At 40.2% G+C, this 19,532-nt stretch overlaps 1 protein-coding gene across 2 annotated transcripts in view; it reads right to left on the reverse strand.

The window, feature by feature from the left end:
• The window catches only part of GNA13 (G protein subunit alpha 13), a 43,873-nt gene that overhangs the window by 18,729 nt on the left and 5,612 nt on the right, over nucleotides 1-19,532 (reverse strand). The gene's annotated exons all lie outside the window — the stretch shown is intronic.

A 19,532-nucleotide genomic window follows, 5' to 3' on the forward strand; every position in this document is an offset into this window, starting at 1 on the left:
AAAACTGGAGGTAGGGATCAACTTTGCAGAATTAGGGATGTAATGAGTTGGAAGATTCACTTTCTAGCACGGTTCCCTTAACTTGGGAAATGTCTACACCACGGCACTGTAGCTATGCTGGCATAACCTCATAGTGCAGACACAGCCTATACCAATGGAAGGGGTTTTTCCTGTCAGTATAGGAACACCACTTCCCTGAGTAATGGTAGTTCGGTCTACAGAAGCATTTTGTCGACCTAGCTGCGTCTATAACTGGGGGTTATGTCAGCATAGGTTGGTTACTCAATGGTGTGGATTTTTCAAACCCCCAACTGATGCAGCTATGTCAACCCAAATTTTAAGTGGTAAACTAGGCATTGGTTTGGTCACACACATGCAAGCAAAATCAAAACATTATAGCATGGCTAAAGCAGAAGCCTCAATGTACTTGAAATTGAAGTGAAAGCTACTAAGAACGGCCCTAATGGGTCAGACCAAAGGTACATCTAGCCCAGTATCCTGTCTGCTGACAGTGGCCAATGACAGGTGCCCCAGAGGGAATGAACAGAACAGGTAATCATCAAGTGATCCATCCCCTGTCGCCCATTCCCACCTTCTGGCAAACAGAGTGTAGGGACACCATCCCTGCCCACCCATCCTCCATGAATTTATCAAGTTCTTTTTTGAACCCTGTTACAGTCTTGGCCTTCACAACATCCTCTGGCAAAGAGTTCCACAGGTTGACTGTGCGTTGTGTGAAGTACTTTCTTTTGTTTTAAACCTGCTGCCTATTAATTTCATTTGGTGACACCTAGTTCTTGTGTTATGAGGAGAAAATAACACTTCCTTATTTACTTTCTCCACACCAATCATGATTTTATAGACCTCTATCATATCCCCCCTTAGTCGTCTCTTTTCCAAGCTGAAAAGTCCCAGTCTTATTAATCTCTCCTCATATGGCAGCCATTCCATACCCCTAATAATTTTTGTTGCCCTTTTCTGAACCTTTTCTAATTCCAATACATCTCTTTTGAGATGGGGCACCCACATCTGCATGCAGTATTTAAGATGTGGGCAAACCATGGATTTATAAAGAGGCTATATGATATTTTGTCTTATTATACAGTATATCCCTTTCTTAATGATTGTTGGCTTTTTTGACTGCCACTGTACATTGAGTTGATGTTTCCAGAGATCTGTCCAGAATGACTCCAAGATCTCTTTCTTGAGTGGTAACAGCTAATTCAGACCCTATCATTTTATATGTATAGTTGGGATTATGCTTTCCAATGTGCATTACTTTGCATTTACCAACATTGAATGTCATCTGCCATTTTGTTGACCAGTCACCTAGTTTTGAGAGATTCTTTTATAGTTCTTTGCAGTTTGCCTGGGACTTCACTATCTTGAGTAGTTTTGTATCATCTGCAAATTTTGCCACCTCACTGTTTACCCCTTTTTCCAGATCATTTATGAATATGTTGACTTGGACTGGTCCCAGTTCAGACCCCTGGGGGACACCACTATTTACCAATTACCAGTTATCAATCCATGAGAGCACCTTCCCTCTTACTTTGCTTAAGAGCCTTTGGTGAGGGACCTTGTCAAAGGCTTTCTGAAAATCTAAGTATACTATATCCACTGGATCCCCCTTGTCAGTGTGTTTGTTGACCCCCTCAAAGAATTTTGGTAGATTGGTGAGACATGATTTTCCCTTTACAAAAAACATGTTGACTCTTCATGTTGACAAATTATGTCCATCACTGTGTCTAACAATTTTGTTCTTTACTATAGTTTCAACCAGTTCGCCCAATACTGAAGTCAGGCTTACCGGCCTGTAATTGCTGGGATCACCTTTGGAGCCCTTTTTAAAAATTGGCATCACATTAGCTATCCTCCAGTTATTTGGTACAGAAAGTGATTTAAATGATTGGTTACAGCAGGGGTTCTCAAATTGGGGGTCGGGTGACCACTAGTTCTTGTGTTATGAGAAGTAGTAAATAACAATGTTATCTACTTTCTCTATACCAATCATGATTTTATAGACCTCAATCGTATCTCCTTAGCTGTCTCTTTTCCAATCTGAAAAGTCCCAGTTTTATTAATCTCTCTTTATACGGAAGCCATTCCACACCCCTAATAATTTTTGTTGCCCTTTTCTGAACCTTTTCCAACCCCAATACATCTTTTTTTGAGATGGGGAGACCACACCTCAGAAGTGTTCAAGATGTGGGCATACCATGGATTTATATAGAGGCAATATGATATTTTCTGTCCTAGTATTTATCCCTTTCTTAATTATTCCCAGCATTCTGTTTGCTTTGACTGCCACTGCACACTGAGTGGATGTTTTCAGAGAACTATCCACAATGACTCCAAGATCTCTTTCTTGAGTGGAAAGAGCTAATTTAGACCCCATCTTTTTATATTTATATTTGGGATTATGCTTTCCAATGTGCATTACTTTACATTTATCAACATTAAATGTCATCTGCCATTTCGTGGCCCAGTCACCCAGTTCTGAGAGATCCTTTTGTAGCTCTTCTCAGACTGCTTGGGACTTAACTATCTTGTGTAGTTTTGTATCATCTGCAAATTTTGCCACCCTACTTTTGGCCCCTTTTTCCAGATCATTTATGAATATGTTTAATAGGACTGGTCCCAGAACAGATCCCTGGGGGACACCACCATTTACCGCTCTCCATTCTGAAAACTGACCATTTATACGTACCCTTTGTTTCCTATCTTTTAACCAGTTACCAATCCATGAGCCCCTTCTCTCATGCCATGGCAGCTTACTTTGCGTAAGAACCTTTGGTGAGGGACCTTGTCAAAAGCTTTCTGAAAATTTAAGTACACTATATCCACTGGAACCCCTTGGGTCCACATGTTTGTTGACCCCTCAAAGAATTCTAATTCTAGTATATTGGTGAGGCATGATTTCCCTTTACTAACTTAGTTCTGACATTTGAAAATATGGCAGTTTCAGGAAGTGTTCTCCAAAAGTGTAGTTTACATAAAAAATAATCACTGTCAGAATAGCATGTATACATTGCTTGAAAGATGCTGTTAAGCTTTATTTTCACAGTTCAAGGATCTTACATAGTGAGGGAATGGGTAAGCATAAACATGAAGATGCTAATATCGGTGAAGAGGTAAAACAACTTGATCCAAGGACAGAATTCTACATGACAATTTATATGCTGAAGTGTTTCACTTTGGTGACAAATGTGCTCAAGCAACAAGTGGTGTGATAAAGCAGTATTTTAAAATACACTCACTATGATACAGCAAGATGCATGGCTTTCTGGAGATTAGGTCTGCAGGGTAGTCTTAACAAGATCTTCCTCTGTTCGAACATCAGCCTTTGCACCTTTGGTACAAAACTAAAATAGACCTCTATCATTCTCTTGGATTTCAGCCAATTGCTTTGAATGCTCATAGATGTGTTCGTTTGTTTAACTGGAATCAAAGTTGTCCAGGGCTCAGCTCAGCTGCAGACCTCAATCCTCCCTCTGATTCAGAAGTCTGTGTAAACCACAGGAAGCTCACTGTTAAATAACTTGATTCATAAGTGTCAAGTATTCCATTTTCAGAAAGGTTTGATTCAGACAGCTTGTGGAGTCTTGTGATCTCTACTGAAGAAAGTCAAAGCAAACTATTTTTAGTGTGATCACACAAGTAATGTTTCAAACAAATGAGGAAAACACCTAATATGTCCTTATGAAGACAGACATTCTAACCAGCAGCTTTCCTTTCAGTGTTGTATTAGGTAGAAACACGCAGGATTTGTAAAAGCTAAGTCATAGATGCACAGTACAATTTTTCTTCACCAAAAGACAGCAGCAATAACTAGATGTGCTTTCTGTCATTCTTCTTACATGAGAGACTAGTGGGTTATAAAAACTATTAGCAGGCTCCCAGAGTCCAATACACTTCTTAGTTTTAGCTTTTAAGAAGAGTTCCCTTCAACCACAAGCAAACAGCCCATGGTTCAAGTATACTGCTAGCATTTAAAGGACAGTAACATTTAAAAAAAACAAGAAAAAAGATTGACTAGCTGAAACACACAGCAAATGAATGAATGCTCCCTTTAAACCAAAATAGTTACTGAGTGGCACCAATTGACTGACAAAAACAAAGTGAGTTAATTTACATGCAAGCCAAGTAAACAAAATTTAAACCAGGCCAAGCTGTTCTCACAATTAAATTTTAAAAGACTTTAGTAGAGCATGTGTGTTTTGCTATTTGTTCAATAGGGATAGCATTTCGGGATAGCAACGTCCTAAGGCTTTGAAATAACTTGTAGACTAACGTTGCCAGTGAAGACATGCCCTTAAAGTGCTGCCACGAGGGAAATGGCTCCCAGCACTGGTGCACTGTCTACACTGCCACTTTACAGTGCTGAAATTTGCAGCGCTCAGGGGTGTGTTTTTTCACACCCCTAAGCGAGAAAGTGCCAGTGTAGACAAGCCCAGAGGCTTTGTCTGCACTGGAACCTGAAGGACAAAAGTTTTGTCCTTCAGAGGTGTGAAACCCCTCCCTAGAATGACAAAAGTTTTGCTGACGAAAAGTGCAGGTGTGAGCAGGGCTTTGTCAGCAGGAGAGCTCTCCTGCCCACAAAGCTACCGGACGCTCACTCATTGGGGGGGGAGGGGGGGGGGGGCGGTGTTTTTGCAGGCAGGAGAGCTCTCCCCAGCAGACAAACAGCGGCTACACCGTGTGCCTTTTAGCGGTGTGGCTGTAGCGGCACAGCTGTTGCTAGAAGGTACGTAGTGTAGATATAACCAAAGTGTTCACATTTTTATTCACCCGTCCCAGTTTGGATGCAGATCCAACAGAACAACATTGGACTGATAAGTCTACTTTAAACATTTGGAAGAGGAAACCTGCAGGTTTCCCCCAAGGATCCAGATTATCCTCGGGTAGGGCAAGAAAGAAATCAAGGACATTTCTAATTGCAAGTGGTCTGGGATTTAAGGAACCCACTCAGCACCAATTTCTTCACTATCAAGGTTTCCTGTTCCCCTATGTTATTTGTACTTTGAAGAGGAGAAAAGGCTAAGTAAGTAGTCAGAACCCCTGGCCAGTGCTAAGAGCAAGAGGTGATCACAATGTTGATACTAGAGGAGGGAGTGTCTGGGGATGTGGAACAGATCATGCACAAACCATGAAAACTAACAAGGGCAAATGGAGGTAGCCTGGTTATGAAAACAGGGCTGGGGGGAAGTTAGTCAGGATCCTTAATTCTGTAGCATGCCAACACCTTAATAAACCTCAAAACTATGGTTTAAGTGTACCAGCTTTTGGTTACTGTTTTATCCAAATACATAGCAGATGTGTGTGGGTTTTGCAAAGCAAGGAGCCTTTAGTTTTCATTTCCCCAAACTCATACAACTCATTTCAAAGTGGGTTGATCATGAAACAACACTGCTGCCATCAAAGTAACATTTGCAGTATTTTGGAATCTTAGCAATAAATATAGTTCCTCGGTTTTACGTTTGTTAGACCAATAAAACTAGGCCAGAATAAAGTCCTTTGTCCCAGCTGTGACCCTGATACCATTGTCCTTAATTGAATCATCAAGACTGAGTGAGAGTTTGCCCTTGAACTCCTGATCCTGCATCCACTGAAAGCCACATTCATATACGGCCACAGCTCTGCCAGTTCCAGCCTCACTGCCTCCTGAAGCCACGTGAATTTCAGAATGTCTATAACAGCATAGGTAGGCTACTCTGCAGACACTGGTAGGACCATCACCACATCAGTCACTCACTGGCTTCCCAGTTCATCCAAAAATCTATTAACTTCTCCCTGAGTTTTCAGGGATTGTGTGAGGTAATCCCTCCCTCACCTCAGATTCAACTACTCTCACTCTATTCATTCCTCCCACCTCTCCACAGTACAGTAGTGGGTTCCTCTAATGTATGCAATCTTTGCCCATTTTTATTAAACTTGGAGTGCTTCCCATGTGGGGACTGCTAGAAGTGCCTTTCATCCAAGGAACTCAGGGCCTCGGGTGAATATTTCCTGTTTTACAGATAGGGAAACTGAGGCACTTGAAGGTTAAGCAACTTGCCCAACATCACACAAGTCATTTGCAGAAGGGAAACAACTTGTGTCCCAACTACCATTATTATCCTCTACCCTCTGGAGAGGCTGTCTCTTTAAACACTGATTTTTTAAAAAAAATCAGTTAGAAAAAGAGTGCTAGACTAATCAAAGAGTCGTGTTAGTAAAAGCTCCAGTCACATCTGGTTATCAAAATAGCGTGAAAGCCATCCAAGAATACAGTGTGTCAAAACATGGTTACTACTTGTACAGTTTTAAATGTAGCACTGTCAGGGCCTAAAACTGTAAAAAAAATCTTTGTCTAATGTAATTTAGAAGTAGCTAAAGCACTGATACTGTATATAGAGATCAGATACAAGAAACAACACATCACTTGTCACAGTTCACTGAATACATTAGTATGATAGTTTTTAAGTCTGTTATATGCAGTTTAAGGTGAATTCTGATTTTTGACTAAGTGTTAGACTGGTTACAGCTCCCTAGACAGATAGGAGAATTTCAGTCACAGATTGAATCTGTTTTCAGAGACCACCAAAATACTTTTCCTGGGGTAAGCATGTTACTGACAAGCACATCACAGCTCATCCCACATCTGCTCAAAACATTATCTTATTTCCTTTTTTTTTTTTAAGCACTTTCTGTGCACAACATTAGATGCTTCGAGAAAAGCCACGCCCCAATCAGAACTCCATCATGGAAGAGAAGGCTTCACTTCTAGACTGCTTTAACACAACTCTTATCTCAGTATCCGCCCTGAAAGAACACGGCAAACTTTAGACTCAAAAGAGAATGAAATGTGAATGTTTTGCTTGTTACTGCTCACTGTCCAGTCAGCAGAAAGGAATCAACTCTACCGTTAAAGAGACGGTATCATGTAGATTATGTCTCACATTTATTATTTGTTAAAAGGATTTCACAAGAAATAAGAAACAATTGCACTGTTTTCCAAGAGTCAAACTGTAATTTGGATCTATTTAAAAGACCCCTGCAGGATTTGTGATCCAACCATTACACTAACTTGATACAACATGAAAACTAAAAAGTGAAACTGAACATTAAAATGCAACTGACAAGGAAAAGAAAGGCGTCAACAAGTCATTGGTGAAAAATTAACATTTTCAGTTTGAACACTTAACCATGTTAATAGAAGCAAGGGGAAAGAAGAAGTTTTTAAAAAGGACATTGTAAACCAGTAATATCTGTTTAATCTCCCATCTCCCATTTACTGAGAAATCAGATTAATCTAGGGGTTCCCAAACCACCGTCCCATGGAGAACAAATGCAGTTCTATTCTCTTTTACTCTACATAAAAGATACTAAAAATACACCGAATACTTTCTGGATATTACTCTTCAGCAGATGTTTCTGTAGTAGTTGCCATAAAGCAATCCAAATGGTTGCAAATAGGAGGAGAAGCAGGGACAGACCTGACAGGATTCTAACCTAACGTGCAGTCCAAAAAAAAAAGCACTTCATTAATCCAAGGTGTCAATTTGTTATTTTAAATCCTAAAACTGATTTTGCACTGGTCATTCAAAACAACTCACTAATTTGAATTTAGTAAACATACCTGTAATTAGTCTCAGATTTGCTCCAATTAACACTTTCATTATTTCAGAGTTCACTGAATACTAACTATCCTAATTAACCCCATATAACTCTGTTCAAAGAAATATGATCAAGTTAAGGTTTTAAGTACCAGAGATACCATAGCCCCAGCTCAGTTTACAATAAAGCAAGATGTTCCAGTTTTGAATTATCCTCTTCCCAACAGGCAATCAATAAGGGTTTTACATTTTCTCTAAAATGCACAAAAAAGAAACCTGTCAGGCAGTGTACAAACAAGCTGGGTTTGTGTACACTTTGGCAGGGAGAGGTGGGTAAGTGGGGAGGGGAAGGGAAGGGAACAAAACTTGCAAACTCACTACTGCTTCACAGTGAGAACAAGCACAATTTTCCTATGAACCAGATGCAAAACTCCAGCTTGTTTTGCAAACAAACAGCTTTCAGTCACTAACAACTTGGGATACAGGTTGAACCTCTCAAGCCCGGCACCCTTGGGACCTGACTGGTGCCAAACTAGAGAATTTGCCAAATCATGGGAGGTCAATGCAGAGTGCCAGTGGGTCTCCATAGGCACAAGAAGCAAGGGTGTAGGGGGTGCTGCAGTACCCCTTGGCTTTGTACCCAGCATGGCTCCCTGCCCGGGTGGCTCCAAAGCTGGCCCCAGGTGCCAGCTATCAGCCCCTCGCCTGGGGTCCCAACTGCCAGCCCAGGTCCTCCCCCTCCCTCCTGGAGCTTGAATGCTGAGAATCAGCTGTTCGCGGCACTCCAGAAGTGCTGTGAGGGAGGAGGGGGGAGGTTGGTCCTGGTGGATGCTCTGCACCCACTAATTTTTCTCTGTGAGTGCTCCAGCCCTAGAGCACATATGGAGCTGACGCCTATGCCAGACCCCGGATGTTGCCGGACCAACGAGTGCCAGATTAGAGAGGTTCAACCTGTAATTTTAAACCAGAGACCCAAACAGCAAGATGCATTATATCACATTAGAATCACCCAACCAATCCAAGGCTTCAACAAAGTTAAACAGCTCTGAACTGCGAAGAGATTTGTACATGCATATAGTTTGAGGACAAAATCCAAAGCCCAATGACTGAGCCAGGAGCAAATTTTTAACTATGACAAAAACTTAGTTATAGTGGTGTCCTACATCCTTATCTCAGTTTTGCCACAGCACCGCTTCAAACTGTGAGGATGACCTCCCTAAGACCATTCCAATCTCTTCCACAGAGGTTTAAGTCAGCCCAAGGAATACGGAGAAAAGAAAAAAAAGGGGGGAATATGCTGGGTGTGAAGGACTTGCAAGTGCCAGGATACCATATGCTCTATACTAAGCACTCAGCTGTTTTAGTTTGCCAGATCCAGAACAGAAACTAACCCATGAAAGTAAAGAAATGGGATGTTCTGTCCAAATGATTACTGTTGCACTTCCTTAGTGCAGAAGTTTCTTCATCTCCCTCCATACAAAATCTCAGTGCCATTTATGGAAGTACTTGCTTGCAGCGGGTGGGAGGATGGGGCATGGCACACAGGTACTTTGAACTATGACTGCTATCTGGAATCCCATTCTACAATGAGGAGACAAATTTCAGGCCAGGGCATCCATCTAACTACTACAGAAATCAACTGGGAATATGTACTGACCAGGGAGCATGTACTATCCAAGACCAAACTGCCAACTCCCAATTACTATTTATACTCTGGAAGCATCTATAAACTTCAGATGTTTTATGGGCAAAACAGACTGGAACCAGACTGTAAACATTTTTCCTTCCCTCAGTGCACTGACCCACTGGCTCCATGACTTCATGTATTTGCAACTCAAACTGCTTTTAATCTAAGCCTGAAGCAGCAGTGAGTCTGCAAGTCTGTCGCTCATCATTTAGAACTATGCTACTTTCCAAAAGCAGCTAGTTTGCAGATCTTGGCAGACTCTCTCAAGTGTACCAAAAGCATGAGAAGCACTAATCTGACATATGGAAACATGTTAGCACTCTAGTGTGTTGCATCAGAATATGAGTTACAAAGGCTAGAACAGTAATAGCGTGTTAAATCACCTCCCCATATTAGGAACTGCCAATCTTAAACTAGAAATTGTTACATTTAGTGGTGTGTATGCTATGCAGAAGACAACTGCACTAGGAAAGGAGAGAAGAATATGGACCTACTCATGCACTTGGGGTAAGTATCCCTTATGAGGAATCTATTTTATAGCATGAATTCACTCCCCCCTTCAGTTTCTTACGAGAAAAAAAGCAGACCAAATACTTTTCAGCTCCCTCTAGTCGGTCACTGACTACATCTAGCAGAATCTAATTGAACTGAATAAGGGAAAGTTCTATTTTCTTTGTTCAAAAACAATCTTAAACCAAAGTAATTAAACAATGAACATTGTGTGTGACATAAGTGTATTGACTTGTCATGAACCTTTTGATTACATTTAAGGATGTGAAATCACTACGGCTTGCAAAATGCACTAAATAAATCACTATAATTGTGTATTAACCATTTAAAAATTGACATAAGAGCTGTGATTACAAAATCCTTGAAATAAAAAGCTAAATATCAAAGTCAAAACGTTCAGAAAATCCTACGCATAGCCCCCACGTCACATAAGACAACCAACATTTCACATCAGATATGGGATTTCATAACAGAAATGAATATACTAGGGCAGTGGCTCTCAACCTTTCCAGACTACTGTACCCTTTTCAGGACTCTGATTTGTCTTGCATATCCTCAAGTTTCACCTCACTTAACTACTTGCTTACAAAGTCAGACACTGAAAATATAAAATTGGTACATGCACACTATTACTGAAAAATTGCTTACTGTCTCATTTTTTACCATACAATTATAAATCACCTGGATTTTGTACTATAGATATTGTACTTACATTTCTGTGTATAGTATAAAGCAGTATAAACAAGTCATTGCCTGTATGAAATTTTAGTTTGTACTGACTTTGCTAGTGCTTTTTATGTAACCAGTTGTAAAACAAGGCAAATATCTAGATGAGTTGATGTACCCCCTGGAAGACTTCTGCATATGCCTGGCTGAGAACCATTGTATTAGGACAAGAATTCATCTGTGCTTTTGGAAAGAGAGGTTCAAACAATCCTTATTAAAAATCTGAAACCCAGTGTAAGATAGTCAAATAGAGCATAATTCTGTTCATGTTTTATCTGATGTTAAATTAAGTTTGCCAGAGGGCTTCTCACTTTCTTTCCTGGAATTTCTGCATCCACTCCCCTTCAACAGTCAGTTGTAGAGGATTATATCTGTGCTCTGACAAGCAGTGTTTTCCTAATCAAATTTCAAACAGCTAAGATTCTAGTCACTTTCTTCAAACTATTGCTGTGGCACTACTAGGGAAGGGATACAATACAGAAGTTCAGGTGTGTTTATGCCAATACAATTAGACTATCACTTTGCTGTATATCATTTCTGATTCTGTAGCAGCCCATTAAGGAGATTTTTGAGTCTTTCCAGTTCCTTAGTTGATGCCTTAGTTGAGCGATGTTTCCCGCTCTATTTTGCCCACTCCCTTATAATTTCCTCAAATAATTCCTTTTCCATTGAAATTTATCATGCTTAGTCTCAGCCACAGATGAATTCAGAGGAAAAAATTTGAAGAAAAGTATGGCACACTGGGGTGAGAGGCTGTGAAAGTGAGTGTTTTATTTGGATGGGTTCACTATTTATTAGAGTCCAAGACTGCTTGCTTTGAAATATCCAAATCTATCATGGGCTCAGGATTCTGAGAGGACAAAGGGGTCATGAGATATTTCAAGAGATTTTTAGAAAATACCTTGAATTCTTTAGCTTTCAAAATTCCTTGCCCTTTTTAGATGCATGTAACATTTGTCATCAATAGAGGCATCAGTTCCAATACCTCCAGGGATAAATACTTTTTGCATAGTGTAGGCCTTTCCTCCAGTTGCCAAGCCCCCGACCCCTGGTCTTTCTGCATCCACAGGGGACAGCCAGCAACTGTAATTAAGGTTTGCTTTATCATTTATCAATGTGGTAAATTTAGTTTAGTAGGGAGAATAGATTCCTAACTTCAAATGTTCATTAATAATGATATTTTGGCTATCGTATATTTGACAAAGCTGCTTGCATTCAGTGCAGAAGTGTGTGTTCCATGATCCTTTTCTCCCATCCTTCCCTCTCGTTACTTCATATTAATGACGAACAAATCCGGAGTAAACCGAGGCCTACTGTTAGAATAATGTAAGACTTTGTTGTAACTTGTCCCTGGATACTGAGTATTAAATTAACAGTACTGTTACAAGTAATACTAATCTGGTAAAAGTACAAGCTCTGGATCAGTGCTTTCTGTATTTCCAGCGTGCCTGGGGTCCAACGCTCAGCCATTTCACAATGTATCAGTAAACAGACCAGCAAATGCAAACTTAATTAGCAGAACAGTTTGCTTGGGTAAATTAAACTATTTAGTAACAAATGCAGCAGCTACTTTGCTGCCATAATCAACAGCAACACTTCAACTGTTCTACTGCTTTCCTTCTAGACAATGCAGTAAGGTCAGCCATGCTTATGTTTTCCTCACACTTGCTTTGTGGGTTGGGGAAGATGCTCAAAGTTAGAACTTCCTATTGCTATGTTAAGTTCGTAGAAGGGTTATTGACTGAACATGGAACATTTTAAATAAAACTAACAGAATCTGGTAGAGTCTGGGTGTACAACAAAGGTGTAAGACAGCGTAGTTGCTGTGAATTCAATGCTCATGAGAAGGTGCAAGCTTGACAGCCTTGAGTACCTGAATCCTATTTATCCATGCAGTAGGTACAACATGGGCAATAGCAGCACAAGCTAACCCAACATGACCCTGCCAGTTTGCCTCAATCCTCAAGGAAGTCATTATACAGATGCAAAGGAGGTTCACTCTCCACAGCCTTTCATTCCTTGGTCTCGGCTGAAAATGACAACCTTGTTCCCAAGTGAGGTATTGTTTGACATGAATGACTAGAACTCTGCAGAGACCAAATTTATTCCAGCGCAATAGTGAGCTTTGTTACCACTTTGGGTTAGATTTCAGCTGACAACTTAGAGATATATAGCTCTCTATCCAATTAGAAATCCCCAAACTATCTAGTCACCTGGCCACTGCAATGTGATCCAACAAGACAGGGTACCTGTACCAACATGTTCTACCTTCAAGTTTAGTGGCCAACAAGAAAGTCAGCTCTGAATGAATTATTATGCCAACATCTCAAACACTGCACAGCAAGCAGAGTGTGGAAAAGGCTGCTCCAACAGGCTTTCACAAGTCACAGAAATAATTACTGCAGCGATCAACAGCAGAGACACCTTGAACTATGACCACTGCAAGTAATCTGGTAGCTCTGGAAAATACATCAGAATCCCTTTAACCAGCAGATATTAAAAAACCCTTTCCTTTCAGATCAAGCTCTTTGACCATTGCACAGATATACACAGAATCAAGAGGGCAGTCAAATTTCATTTCTATAATCAGATTTAGCAAGGATGACTTGATAACAAGTTAACTTTTTGGTGCTTCTCAATTCTATGTGACAAAATGCTAAGAGAATCTAAAAAAAACTGATCAAGTGACTTGCCCAGAAGCACACTACTTATCAATGGCACCTGGTCTCATATCATTGGGCTACTATGACATTTGAGTTTATTAATAAAGCAAAAAAAAAATGGTTATATATCTTTTGGATTAAAGAGGTTGTAGGAAATGTATCCATGACTGACTTGGTCTAAGGAGTGTCATTTTCAGGATGTTCCAATGGCTGGGGATTTTATCTCGGTGGAGCCTGTCTCCTCTCCGGAACCCCCATTTTACAGAAGGGGAACTGAGGCACTAAGTGACTTATCTATGGTGATACAGAAAGTTTGTGGCAGAGCAGGGAATTAAACCTGGGTCTCCCCACATCCCAGGCCAGTGCCCCAACCACTGGGCCATCCGTCTCGCCATGAAGTTTACCATGCCCTATAAAGTAGTCCGCATATGCTAATTAAATGTGTGCCCCAGGTCCCTAGCAAGCTGCCAGTGGTGTTCTCGACTGGAAAGAGCTTGTGTCCCTCAAGTGTAGAAGAGGCATGCCAACTGCAACATTCTGGATACCCAGTCCATACCTACAAAAATATAGTCCATATTTAATAAATCCCAAACTGCATGTGAACCATTTTATCAGCTGCCCTTTACAAAAGGAACAGATGTATCAGAAGGAAACTGAACTACTAGGTGTAAATACATACCACACTGAACAGATGTTGCATCACCAGCTAGGTACAGAACTGCAACCACAAGAGGCAGCGTGCAAGATGAACAAGGCCACCAGGAGCATACTACTGCTTGCTGAGAACACAGCATACCAACTTGCAGCATGAAATTTATTTTGTGTGTGTTCTGGAAACGTGTTGCAGAACAAACTGCTCTACAACGCAAACAAAACCAACTCTCATTATGAATAAATGCGCTATACCACACCAGGGCTCTGCAATTACTTTAAATTTTGTAGCTAAGTAGAAACAAGTCACTGGGCCAGGAGGAAAGAATGTTGGATAAGGGAGGAATGCAGTGCCAAAATGGAGTTACTGCAGAATTTATATGGCTGTAAGGGAAACTAGCCCCATTCTGGAAAATGAGGAAAGCTGGCACTTAAATTAGCATGAAGTATCACTAGAATGAAGATTATTCAGATCAATAAAAGTGTTATAAAAAAAATCAGTATCTAGTTGTTTGCATAAGCCTAGTCTACACCTAAAACTTAGTTGACCTGGTTATGTCACTCAGGGCTGTGAAAAATTTCACGCTCTGTGTGATACAGTTATGTCAATTTAACACCCGCTGTAGACATCACTAGGTCGACAAAAGAATTATTGCATCAATCTAGCTACCACCTCAAGAAGGTGGATTTACTACAGTGATGGAAAAAACCTTGTTACTATAGTAAGGGGCTACACCATCGCAGTGTAATTGCAGCACTGCAGATATCATGGTGTAGACATACCCATAGAAATTAAGGGGCTGCAGAATTGCAAACATTTTTGGCCAGAGGCCCAAAATACTCTAATATGGAAATTCAGGCCTCTTCACATTGTTTAAACCTAGACTTCACCCAAATGTGAAGTCCTGTAATCAAAATCAAATTGAGATATTTTAAAGTCAACAGAATTTGTTTTAAAAGAGGGAGAATAGGTAGCAAATTCTCAAGAACTTTAAAACCCTTCTGAAGATCTGAAGGACATTGTGAAAGACAATTTGGAAGTGGATTGTCTCCCCCACCTCCCAGAATTATAGTCAATGTAATCTTTACTGCCAACCTTACCCCACAAATGGGTAGCATAAATGTCAACATGTAGCGTAATGTATCCTGGACCCAGGATATTAGAGGGACAAGGAGAGTGAGGTCATATTTTTTACTGGACCAACTTCCAAGCCAGTGACCTTGAGAAGAGACGTTATTTATCTCACGACCACTCTCTTCAGCAACCCAGTCCCATAAAAACTAATTACAGTAAGTTCTGATCACTCCTCTCAGCAGGCCATTTAGGGAAACACTCCTTCCAGAGAGAAGCCTATCAGGAATCAGGATTACTTGTAACATTTTATCTCCTCATAATAAACTGAATCAGTCAGAGAACTCAGTGTGGATAATATCCCATAAGAATTTCCCCTCTCCTTTGTAACATGTAAAGCTACAGAGAAACTGTAGCAAAACTAGCAAGAAAGATTCTAACTGAACACGCCTTTTCCTGTTTTCTATAATCTGATCTCCTTTAGAGGCAATGCCACAAGTAAACAGGAATCTGGGGGTAAAATGCACGTCCAGTTGTTTCCATCCTGTTTCAACACGGATATTAGCTGCAAATGGTGATTACACAGACCAAGGTGGAATTACTGTATCCATGCATTTAAAACTGTTCAGCCCTCACACTGCCAATCCCTATAACTCACAAGTAGGGCAAAAATATTACCTCTCCAGATTATTAAGGGATATGTTGGTGAACAGTCACTCAAAGTATGCAAAATGGGGAAAGGATACCTCACTAAGTGCTGAAATACCAAAAGTCTAAATCCAGCTCAAAATTTCTTCACCTGATGCAAATCCTTTAGATCTGAGTTAACATAATGACAGGACTGAAAAGTTGAGTTTTCAGCTTGGTCTTGCCTATCTCGCAAAAAAACTGGGAAAATCTTAGAAGGAAATCCTGCCTGGAGATATTCCTACCAGAGTACTTCCGCCACCATGCTAGGAGCTTGCTTTTCCCTTAACCTGCCCTGGGATCCTTCTACTAGCATGCACTCGCTCCTTCTCTCCCACCTGTGTTCTTGCACAGAAGCACCTTTGTTAGTAATAAAAGCAAGACAACACAAGATGTTTCCTCTTCAGCTGCCAGTAACTTTAAAGAGAGCCCCAAAGAAAAGAGCAAACAGTTTAAATTGAACAAGCAAATATTCCACCAACAAGCATAAAAGCCAGGAAATCCCTAGTTAAAGTGTCAGCCACCACTTGCAATCTAGAACTATAATTTCACTTTCTCCACATTACCTCTTCCACATCTACCACCCACAAGAACACATGCTTCCTCCCTCCACCTCCACACAAAACATTGCAAATTTCACTCCCTCCAGGTGGGATGGTTAAAGGAAGGTTTCGTAACTGACTGGAATGTTGACTTGGTATTGCATTGAAGGAGACTGTTCATGTATATGGCAGGTTTTAGCTGGTTATGTTTACCTGAGTCATGGAAGACAGAGGGAACAGTTTATAATAGAATGTATTGGCTCAGAAGTTTGGAATATTTATTAGGTGATAGAAATGTGGGATGTTGTGGGTTTTCCTCAACAGCCAATGATTGCGGTCAGTTACCATTGCATGGTTTGAGCAGAGGGACAAGGTGGCATGAGTGCGGTGGATGTGGGAAGGGAATGTGATGAAGGCAAGGAATGGCTGAGAAGTTAACTAGGAATTTCCTGGCTTTATAAACTGTGTTAGTGGATTAATCATTTGAACAGCCTGAATTGTTTTTTAAATGAAGTTTTTTGCTTGAAGGATTATAGTCATTCTAAAAGTGCTAAGTATTACATAGCTCTTTCCATCTTCAAAGCACCGTACAAATGTTAACTGATAAGCACTTCTGTGAAGTAGGCAAGTAACAGCCCCATTTTGCAGCTTGAGAAACCCCAGTTAAGGGTTTGCTCAAGACCACACCAATTAGTGGCAGAGCAGGGATTAGAAGTCATCAATTCCACAGAGTAACCCGGCCTCTTATTAAGAAGCTGCAACTGAGTTTTAGCATCCCACCAGCACTGCTATAAGTAAGGTTAAGTTGATTCTTCAATGCCATGTTTCATCAATTTGTTATAAGGACAAACTCAATGTTCTCTCATAAGAGCTCTTCTACTGTTGTAAACTAGTTTGAGGTGTACCTCTGACGACATTCTCAACTTGCCTTTCTTCTCAGTACTCACTCTCCACATTCTGTCACTTAAATCAGTTGATATCTCCCCTCCACCCTTTTCTTTGGGCAATCTTCACTGCTTTCATTCACTGCTCTGCTCTCAGCCTGTTTCTTCTGCCTTCATGCACACAAATTTCATCCATTCCCATAGCTCCAGCTTACCACGTCCACATGGATGACTCCATTCTTATTCACTAACCCTTTTCCTTCTGGCCAGTCTCATAATGACACCTGCAACATCTCCACCTGACTGTTGTTCCTATACAACCTGAAATTCAGGGCAATGAAAACTGAACCCCCATCTTCTCTTGAAAAACTTTGTTCACGACCTTTAAACTTTCACTACAGTACCTCAAACTGTCATATTCCACTCCTTTCTCCTCCACTTTCACCAAATCCTGTCATTACTTCTACATCTCCAAAAATCCAACTTTTCCAGCGCCGTCATCTCACCCCCTCACAACAGCCTTTGCCCATGCCTTGTTCACCTCACAATTTGACAAGTGCCAATGCTTCTTGTATGCATTTCATCCCACACTCCCATCAAGTTCAAGTTTCTAGTCCTTACTTCCAAGGCCTTGTACAACTCATCTGTCTACCTCTCTACTCATGTCTTCACATTCTCCCTCTCACTGCCTTAAGTTACTCCTGAGACACCCTCCTACACAACCCTTCCATATCTTCCTCCCACACCATGCCACATGCTTGAACAACCTTCCTCTTCAATCAAACCCACTAAAAAGACCTCTACAAAACCTTTCAGCAATGACACAGCAAAAATCTGTAATTTACCAAGATGGCACATCATCCATTGGCACATGACAGGGCTGATCTTGATCCTGGGGCAAGAACCATGTCTCCTTATACGATTGCATACCATGATCATACACACTGCACTCAATATGGTGATATTTAGCTAGGTTCACGTTTACAACTTGGCGCACACACATTGGAACAAGATTTTTTTAAATAACTTTGGCAATAAGCAATACAAGTATAAACAAAAGTTTGAAGTCTTAATTCAGTCAAGGCAGTTACTATAACTTATTTTTAAAAATACAGATTGTTAGGCCAGAAATGTAGCCTCTTTAACAGATGAACATTCATACAGATTCTGATTTGGGGACAGTTTAATCAGTCTTTCTGGTGAATTTTAGAAGAGTGCACCACTCTAGCTCCTACTCAAAACAAAACTGTGCATATGTCACAACCAGGGTGGATTTAATTTAAATCACTAGTCAGGAAGACTATTTAATCATGGATTTCTACATAAAAATGCATTCTTGTTGGTTGTTATAACCTTAATACATATTCTTCACAGATAGAGGAACCTCATTAAAATATTCCCAAACTGGGTCTCTTATGGACATGCTGCCATTATAGGATTTCCCTTCTAGTGAGAGAATGGTATGGTAGATCTCAAATCAGTGAAGGCTACACTCAGAAAGACCTCAAGACTTCTGGAATATGTTGCTCAAACAGTTTCACTTTTGTTTCTACTGCCTGTCCCTCCCCTTCTCAAATTTATCTCCAGACTTTTTCTCCTTGTCCAGATCTATTTCACCCCCAACAATCTTCTGTTCATTGAACTTTTTGAAACTTTGCACTTTTAGAGAGGTAAGGGATTGACTGTGTACACAAATTTGCAGAGGAACAATAGGGTTGAGGTCTATTATTTCTCACCTCTATATATTTATTTAAAACATTTTTGCTGTTAACAAGCATGTTATCTCTGGAGACAAATCCAGAGTTTGAGAACTGCAAAACTAAGCAGAGAATTACATGAGATACACAATGCAATCTCAACTACACAGTTATTACTTAGCAAGTGAAGACATGGAAGCCCATTGTTACCAAGCATGCAACACTAGACAAATTCACATGCATACTAAAAAGTATTTTACAAGAGATCAAGGTTACAAATAAAAATTGTGGATTTGTAAGTTTTATCAGAACTTCCACTATTTAGGAAAATCACCTTAATGTCATTCTATGCTAGAGTTTGATTTTCAATCAGGACTGGGCTTTTCCTCATTTAAAGACACGACAATTTTTTGCATCTCTTTTCCATATCACTTACATTAAAAAAAAGTAACTTCCAATGGGTTATCACCCTGTGTCTTTTGCCATCCCACACAAACACCTACCCATCCTAGAATCAACCTATTCAACTAGAAGTCCATATCTCCAACTGAACTTCAACAAAACAAAATAGCTAATCACATGAAAACACACTCGAAATTAATCAGGAAACGTACAGAGGGAATTCTTGCACGATTTTTCAGACTGGAATAGAGAAGAGAGTTTTAAAAACCCTTTTTCTAATAAAATCAAGTGTATAACACCACTTTTTTTTTTTAAAAGGAAGAATAATCACATAAAATACTAGGTATTAATTCTCTCCTCCACATCATTTCTAGAAAGTTTCAATACACCAAAGAGGAAGAATGGTCTTGCAG

The sequence above is a fragment of the Chelonia mydas genome, chromosome 14 (genome assembly GCF_015237465.2).
Source record: "Chelonia mydas isolate rCheMyd1 chromosome 14, rCheMyd1.pri.v2, whole genome shotgun sequence".
NCBI lineage: Eukaryota > Metazoa > Chordata > Testudines > Cheloniidae > Chelonia > Chelonia mydas.